This window comes from Pongo abelii, chromosome X (genome assembly GCF_028885655.2).
Source record: "Pongo abelii isolate AG06213 chromosome X, NHGRI_mPonAbe1-v2.0_pri, whole genome shotgun sequence".
Taxonomy (NCBI): domain Eukaryota; kingdom Metazoa; phylum Chordata; class Mammalia; order Primates; family Hominidae; genus Pongo; species Pongo abelii.
The window spans coordinates 70,669,208-70,678,375 of NC_072008.2; the positions used below are offsets into that span (position 1 = coordinate 70,669,208).

The following is a 9,168-nucleotide window of genomic DNA, read 5'->3' on the forward strand; positions in this document are numbered from 1 at the left end:
AATTTATTCACATTTTACAAAGAGTGTAAGCCTCAAGGCCTGGGCTCCAAATTTAATTTGAAATGGAGCTGGGAATTGAACTTATACAGTTTGTGGATAGAGTCCATGTTCTGGCTACCACTATCCGATACTGACTCTTGTACTATGAGTTTTATCTCTGTAACTCTAGGCCCAGCCAAGGGCCTCACATGTGTCCGGTTCTGTCTGTTAGGTATAACCAAATTGAATGTAGAAGGTACTATCCTAGGAGGTTAAACTAATATAAAACTACAAGGAAACAAAGATCCAAATTCCCCTCAGAGTCAGGGAAGGCTTTGAGGTGGGAGGTCGTGACATTTCCAGTATACTTTGAGGATTGGGTAGGTCTTTTTCCTTTTCCTTTTTTTTTTTTTTTTAAGAGAGAACCTCCCTCTTTTTCCCAGGCTGGAGTGCAGTGTCATGACCACCGCTCACTCCAGCCTCAAACTCCTAGGCTCGGCAATCCTCCTCCCTCAGCCTCCTGAGTACCTGGGACTATGCACACCATCAGTGTAGATCTTTTATGGGAAGAATTAAGAGCAAATAAGGAGGTTGTTCCAAATGGAAGTTCAGGGTGAAGCAGGACAACTTTTGTACAGTTGAATAACTTCATTTTTAGCATCTCTAGCCTTGACTAGTTTGCTAGACTGCAGACCCCAGATGTGAGGCAGCTGTTTTCTTCATGACAGGATTCGACCTATGCTATACCCAAATGCATGTAATACAAACAATGTAATAACATTTCTGCTGTACTAACCTTATGTTTGCTTTCCCTAAGCACATACTATCTGGAAGATTTCAAGGCATCCATGCCCATATTAGTAGGTGGAAACAAATAAGCCAGCATTAAAAGTTCTCCAAAAAATAGGCAAATTAATCTAGAGTCATAAAGTAGGTTTATTGCTGCGTGGGGTTAGGAGAAATTGCTGCTTAGTGCCAGTGAAAAAATGGGAAGTGACTGCTAATGGGTATAAGATTTCTTTCTGGAGTTATGAAAATATTCTAAAATTGATTATGGCAAAGGTTACACAGTTCTGTGAATATACTAAAAACCACTGAATTGTACACTTTAAGTGGGTAAAGTTTATGTTCTATAAATTATATCTCAATGAAGCTGTTGAAAAATTCATTACAGTTTTGGAAGAAGTTTTAATGGCTTGGGAAAAAGTTTACAATATAATGTTAAGTAATAAAGTAGAATATGAAATTGTACATAAGCCATAATCCAAACTAAGTTAAAAGTATGATGAGCTTGCAGATAATGTTTAATTTTTTTCTTATAATTTTTTGTATTTTCAAATTTTTCTAATAATCATATATTTCTTTAAGAATTTATTTTTATAATTTTCTTCAAATATGCATCAAATACATATTTTAATTGGTAGAACTAAAATAATTTTTGTTTTGTACTTTTTGCTTTGTTCCATTTTCTGATTTTCTACAATTAAAATGTACAATTTTAATAATCAGACAAAACTAATGCATTTGAAAATACCATAAAATATCCATTACACATTATAGCATCTACAAATAAATAAGAATAATTTAAGTCAACTAATGAAAGAATGAACACTCAGGAGACAATTTGCACAAGAAGTAATATGTTTGGCTAGTAAACACATAGAAATATGCTAAACCTCACTTATAATAGCCAAAGTATAAAAACAATTGATGCTGCCCATTTTTGTTGAAGGTGTAGGGAAAAAGACACTTTCATACAGGGATGGTTGGAGTTCAGACTGGTGCCACCACTCTAGAAAGTAATTTGACAATACCTATTAAGATAAAAAAAAATTTTACTGAGCAATTAAAGTTTTAGGATGTTATTCAACAGAAACATTTACACAAGTGTACGATGAAATACAAGATGTTTATTGCATCATCGATGGTAATATGGAAAAGTTAGAAGCAACTTAAATGCCTATCAGTAAGAGATTGCTTAAATAAGTGTTAGTTCATCAATATACTGAAGAATACTATGAAGCTATTAAAAAGAATGGGGGTAGTTTTATATGTACACATACAGAAAGATGCCTACAACATATTATAGATGAAGAAAGTAAAATTTAAACAAGAATGTATGAGTCCATTTTTGTTGAAAAATATAGGTTAATATATGCATAGAAAAATTCTGTGAAGGGCAGACAACAAATTGTTATCTGTGGGGTAGGTTTATGGGGTCTTTCAGTTTCAACAAAGAAGGAAAACTGAGTTTTAATCCTAGATTTTCTACTTACTAAGGCATGAGGCCTTATATAAGTTAGTTTCTATTTTCTCATATGTAATGGGGCTAAAATTTGTATGTATTTCATAAAGTTACCTTAAAGATAACTAATGTAATTAATAAATATCAGTTATTTAAAATGTAAGCAATAAATATCAGTTATTTTGCTTTACACTACAATTTTTAATAATTTTTACACATTGTTTCTAAAATCAGAAGAGAAGGTAAGAAGCTTGACAATCCACGTTCAAATAATGGTTTGGTGACTTTGTCAGAGTAGCAGGTAAGATGAACAGAAACTGTATAAAACCTCCCCATGAGGAACAGAATATCTGGTAACCTACAAAGGAGCTCCCCAGATAGGGAAAGCCTTAGATCTCTATTCTTAAAATTTATTGGAAACTGAAGCATTTTTACATGCATTATCCAAAATCTGTCAGTTATTATTACTCTATAGATAAAGCAGAGTCTCTGAAGTTAACTAACCTCCCCAAAGTCACACATCGTGGAACCATGAATCTTACCAGGTTCTGTGTGACTCCAAATTTGTGCTCTTTCATATTGCACAACACTGTCCAGATTAATTCAAGTGGAGAGTGAACTTTTTCTGGTACATCCCTTAGTCTCTTGCATAGCCATTGCCTTTCACACACCCAGACTGTTTCTTTGCTTTAGGGACTGGAAAGTGGAAGAGGAACCCCCTATGTTCTGTCCTGGGATATTTCCGGGGTGAGCCAAGAGTAGCTGCGTGTCCTGCTAGGTCATGGACTTTCACTGACCACAGAGGTTGAGAACCCTTGAGCAAACTAAATTCTTATATCTCACTGGTTTGGGAGCAAAGCAGAAGTGGCAAAAGCTGACAAAGCCCAGCTGGAGCAGGGACGTTGAAATGGACACAAATAAACATACCCTGTGGACACAATCAATATAAATGTTCTAAATTTACTTCTGCTCCTATGCTTATACTTTATGTTATCTTGTAGCTAATCTTGGAGGTACTAGATACTCTTCCCTTCTCTTTTGCCCCGTCTTTCAGGTGCCTAATTGTACTATTCTCCTCTTTATCTACATAGTCAAATTTCTCATTGAGGGTCTGTGTAGCTCACAGCTGGACTACTACAAATGTCTTCTCATGGGCCTACCTATCTCAAATTTATGTTTAAATGTGTCCCAAACACTCTATTTTGATTATCTTTTCTCAGTCCTCAAAATGCTTCATCAACTCCTCCTCATGATCTGGCTTTATTATCTGGGGACTTAAACCTGGACTTATGCAGTAAGTGGGCAGATGAAAGTAGGAAATATAAATATAATTTACTTCTAATTTTTACTGTCTGCTAGAATATAAGCTTTGTGAGGTAGAGATTTTGTGTATTTCATTTACTGGTATGTTGCAAGTGCCTAGAAATACGCTTGAAACCTTGGGAGCTCAACAAATATTTATTGAATGGGTGAATGTATAAACATTCTAAGATCTTGTAGTTAATTTTCTTCCTTTGTAGTACTCAAATAGGAGTCAAATCTGCCATGTAAAATGTAGAGGTCATATATTCCAAGGAATAAGACTCTACAAGTTTTCTTGAAAGCACTGTCCAATTTATAAAACTGCTCACTGCTAGGGAATGTATTCTTTTCTTCATGTTATTCTTTTAGTTCCTGCATGCCTACTCTGTGCCTGACCCTGAGCTGGCACTGGAAATACAAAAATGAGTACAAAACATTACTGCTTTCAGGAAACCCAAAATCCAGAGTGAAACAGACACATGACAACTAACTAGAAGTTTAGGCCACACATAGTAAGTGCCCTGTAATATATACTAAATAGTCCAGGGGTAGAGAGGAGAGAGATCACCTTCAATTTTGGAATCAGAAAAGAAATCCCGCTGGGCGTGGTGGCTCACACCTGTAATCCTAGAAATTTGGGAGGCTGAGGCAGGCTGATTGCCTGAGCTCAGGGGTTCGAGACCAGCCTGGGCAACATGATGAAACCTCATCTCTACTAAAATACAAAAAAAAAAAAAAATTAGCCGGGCATGGTTGCATGCGCTTGTAGTCCTAGCTACTCTGGAGGCTGAACCCAGGATGCAGAGGTTGCAGTGAGCCGAGATCGTGCCACTGCACTCCAGCCTGGGCAACAGAGCGAGACTCCATCTCAAAAAAAAAAAAAAAAAAAAAAAAACCTCCCAGTGTAGGTCATCTATCCATGGCAACTAAGCCTATTAAAGTCTTAGCAGGTGCCAAATAAGGTGTTGTTTGGCATAGCTTCCAATATTACAGACTGCAAAGATATCCCCTTCCCCAAGTACTCCCTCCCCAAGTCTTTCTTCTCTGTAGTATATAATCCCAGTTCCGTTAGCCTTATTTTACAGATCGTGGTCTCATGGCCGAGAACACTTTTTGAGAGTACTTACTAGGTTTTCTTCCTAAGTATTAACTATTCTAGTAAGCTGTTATAGTCAACCCCATGACTGCGGAGTTGGGAAATTCAAGCACTCACTGAGGGTGTGCTGACTTAGGTGGAAAAATGTCCTGAATAACCTAATAGTGAAATCAGCCCTTCACTCCCATGGAGCAACTAGGGTGGTGTAGCAATGTGTGTAACTGTGGGACAGAGAAGATGTGGAAATAAACAAGACAGACTTACAAGGAGTCACCAGAGTGCCAGAGTCGCAGAGGTCACCACCACTTGCACATCTTTCATTGACTTGGTCACTGTCACCTAGATGAAGAGTGGTGACATTAAATTTAATATGATTCTTTGTAAGACTGTTCCCGGCTGGCACTACTGAGGTTGTGCCAGCAGATCTAAACAGGCAGGCAGATCTAAAGGCCGAGATACCTGGGGCAAACTGGCTTAATGTAACTGTACTGATGCTGAGCCATGTGAGGAGGTGCAAAGTGTCAAACAGTAGATGCTACCTTTTCAATATACATGAATGACTTAACTCAAATGCAGCTGCTGCTCATCTCCATTTTGGAAGCTATTGCAAGGAAAAATTCAGTTAATAGTATTTTCATCTGGCTGTCTTCCTTTGCTATAATCTCTTGAAGTGAGAGTTATATATCACTGGTATGTAAAACATATATGTTTTATATATATATGGCATTTTCAAGAGCACTTCATTTTTCCAAAGGCCTGATAAACACTTTATATCTTTCTGGTACTTGGAAGAAATGTGTACTTCTCATGCTATGTTGGGCACATGTCCATGCTGTTGCTGGTTGATGGAGCTTTAAGGGTTGGTTTGGTTCCTACTACTTCAGGGTAGGTTCTCAAATTTATGGATCCAAGCAGTCACCATTATCAATTCTGATGGTGTCAAATTAATCAAAGGTGTAAAACAGTATCTCTCAGTCTTGGCTACACTTTATTTTTTATTTTATTTTATTTTATTTTATTATTTTTTACCAACAGGAGATGCAGTTTATTTACAAAAGCAGCCATGGGGGCAGAGGGAATACATAGCATTTACAGAGTTAGCTACCTGTACAGAATGAATTACATATGCAAAAATAAAAGTCTCAACATGACAGGACAGCGTGAGCTCCACTCCCCTCCCTCAATCACCCCAGCATGTGGTAATGCCAGGTTGGTGGCCCCTGAGTATGTGGGGGTGGGGGGGTGGGAGTGATGCATGGAAGGAAAAGCCACTGGCCATGGAAATTAGTACAGAATCACCCCCGCAAACCGCCTCCCCCCACACACACACACTCAGACACATGATAGGATACAGACAAAGGGCAGATGACACCTAGCTGGGATGGGAAGGATAGGAATTGAAGTCTACACAGCCTGCTGTAAGAGGGAGGAGAGTGGGAAGCTCCTAGCCACTGTTCAACTACATGGTACAGGGGAACTCTCTTTTCAGAAGGAAAAGGGTTTGTTCCTTCAGGGTCCCTGCTGGAGCAAGCCCATCTCTTACCCAGCCTAGGCAGGGGGCTCTGCCCTGAGGGTGGGCCAAGGAACAACGGGGAAGTTTATGTGGACAAACCAGTTCCCAAACTACTTCCAACTTCTCCCTCCTCTAACCAGAAGGGGGAAAAAGAGGAAAGAGGAGAGAAAAGGGTGTATTAGGGCCTGAGTTGCAGCTGCCTTTCAGAAGGCAGAGTGACCCACAGCCTTCCTCCCTTCACCTTCAGCCTACTCCCAAGACTGCATCTGGAAGGAGGCTGGAGGCCTGGTGAGATTCGCCTCTATCTCTGGCCTCCCTGGGAGGTAGAAGGCTACGGGGCCAAGAACAGAGGAGCCCAGGCCCCAGGATTTATTCTAACTTCTGCTAAAATCTGGTTTTTAAAAAATAATCACAATTTGTGGGTAAAAAACTGATTTGTAACCAGGCATCAGACACCATCCGAATCACCCTAGGGGGACAGTGGGGTTCCAAACAGGGCGCTGTAGCCCCATCTCTGTTGTTCCCTTAACCCTCTAGGATCCCTAACCTGATCAGTCCAACCAATCCTGGGTACTAACTACCCAAATGTAGGATGGCTCCTCTTGGGAAGAGGGCAGGGGACATGTCCAGCAAGTGCCAGAGAACTTGGCTCATGATCACCTCTACCCGTGTCAGTCAGCTCTGCTCTCAGCCCATGTTGTGGTCCTCCAGCGTGGCTCCTGGGAGTAGTGGTGCCCGCATAGAGGGGGGATGGAATATCTCTTCAGGATGTAGACAAGGCAGGTGGGCACACTGGCATTTGACAGTCCCACAGAAGGGCAATGATACCCCTTCCCCTCCACTGACAACCCAGAACACAGAGGCCACCCTCTCTTCCCACATAACTCCTAGCAAAGGGGGAAGAGGCACAAGATTAAGATTTTCCTCAGAGTCCCAAACCACAAGTAAAGAATAAACAACTTAAAAGCACTAAGGAAGGGAAACGGGGGGCTTTCGAGGCAGGAGCACTGAAATAGGAAGAGAAGCCAGTCAAGGTGAAGGGGGTTGGCAAGCAGCAGTTGGGGACTTCGGCTGCCCTGGTAGGGCAGTGGGGCAGGGTGGGTAGGAGGAACACAGGGCCACCCCAGGAGAGTGAGGCTGGGCCCCTTCCTGGGGCAGGGAATGGGGTAAGAAAACATCCCAAATAAGGCAACACAGTTCCCTCTCACCTTGGGGCACCACTCCTCACCAGCCCTGGGTCAGGGAGGAGAGTCATGGGGAATAATTCTGACACAGCTCCCTCTTCATATCCTCCCTTTCCCATTCCTTGAAGCTGTAGAGGCTGGAGGCCCTTTCTTGGCACCCAACAACAAAAGGACAGCTCCTGCTGCCAAGGAAGCCCATGGGGACTAAGGGGAAAGGGCTGTCCCTGTGAAGGGCGGGGAAGGTGGTGGCAATTCTGGATGCCCACCTCAGCAGAGAGTACTCTGTGCCTGCCTACCCTGGGACTGGGGACATTTGATAGGATTCTTCTCACAGACAAGACATGCCCATCCTTGCCCCTCAGCTCCAAGTACTGGACCCATTCACATTGCTGAGGGCAACGAGGGCAGGCCCCCTCCAGGCTCAGCTTCCAATCCACAGCCTCCTGGGCCACCACATTGCTCCTCAGCAGGGCTTAGTCCAGTTCCTATGGTGGGAGATAAGCAGTGCCCTGGCACAGTGCCCAGTTAAGGCCCCTGGCCTAGCTGGACATTCGGTAACTCACAGAATAAATAGAAAAACCGCCTCCCCACCACACTTATGTCCAAAGCATCATATGTCCAGGTCTGAGTCCTGCACGCCGAGGAGTTGTGCTCCATTGTAAAGGACCTTGACATCCCCCAGGGGCACATAATCAGATCCTCTGCCTGCCTGGCCTACCGAGCTTCCCAAGCCCCAACCCCCAGCAGCCATCCATTTGCCAGGCTATGGCACCTGGGTGGGGATCAGGAGAGAGGGCTCTGCTCAGCCAAAGGCTATCTCTTGCACCAAAGTCAGTTGATGTCATCATAGATGCTGGCCATCTGGGGTATCGGTAGCTTTGGCTTCTTGTTGTTGGAGCCCAGGTCGGAGGAAGTCCCTACCAGGCTCAGATGGGATTTCTTTTTCTTGGTTTTCTGTGTCTCAGAGCTGTTGATACCTAGACCCCATCTCTGATTTTCGCTCGTCTTGGGGGAGCCTGAATCACAGGGTGAGAGATCAGAGGTGCAGTCCCACTGAAGCTGGCTGATCAGGGCCTGGCTGTCAGTCATGTCAAAGCTGTCATCCTGGGAGCTCTCCACCTCTGGATGGACAGCTGAGGCCCTGAAGAAATACATCTGCAAGGTTCACTTCTGCTCATCTGTGTGCTGTGGGCAGTGCAGGGACTTTGTGCACATCTTCTTGGTATCTTCAGAAATCACCCTACATTGCATGCTTAGCAGGATATGAAGCTCCTCTGGCCCCAGGTTTCATAGCTGATCCCAGTTGAGTTGTTATACTTAAAAAAAATCAAATCACAAAGTTCCCCATTTTTGTGTTTTAAAGACTCAGATCTTCGAGGGGAATCGGGGTTCTTGCCTGATTTTCTCTTCTTGGCTTTATTCTCTGAGCCATAGGACCAGTCGTTGTCATTGATGTCATCATTATCCTCTTGGTCACTCTCAGACTTGCCCATATTGTTGCTATTGGCACTCCGGTGGATGGTGATTCGGCTGCTATTCCCACCCATTCCCAGGCACTTATCCAGATGGGGAGCAAAACGGGAGGCAGGAATGCTACAGTTGCATTTGGGGCAAACACACTCTCTGCTCTTCCACTGGTTGAAAACCAAAATCCTTCATGCTATCAGGGTCCGTGTCATCCACGAAGAGGTAGCCACACTTGACAGCCTGGTGTACCTCAAAGCAGAATCCCGAACAAGAATTCTAGACTAGGTCCGCTTATATCTCCCGAGCTATGGCCTCTAGTTTGCTGTTATTCAGGCCAGACAAAGACATTTCCTCCATTTTCTTTTGTAAACTGTTGTGGAGA

The 9,168-nt window shown here is 42.8% G+C and overlaps 1 pseudogene; it reads right to left on the minus strand.

Moving 5' to 3' along the window:
* Positions 1-7,590: 7,590 nt before the first annotated feature.
* Positions 7,591-9,168, minus strand: LOC100462466 (ataxin-7-like protein 3; annotated as a pseudogene).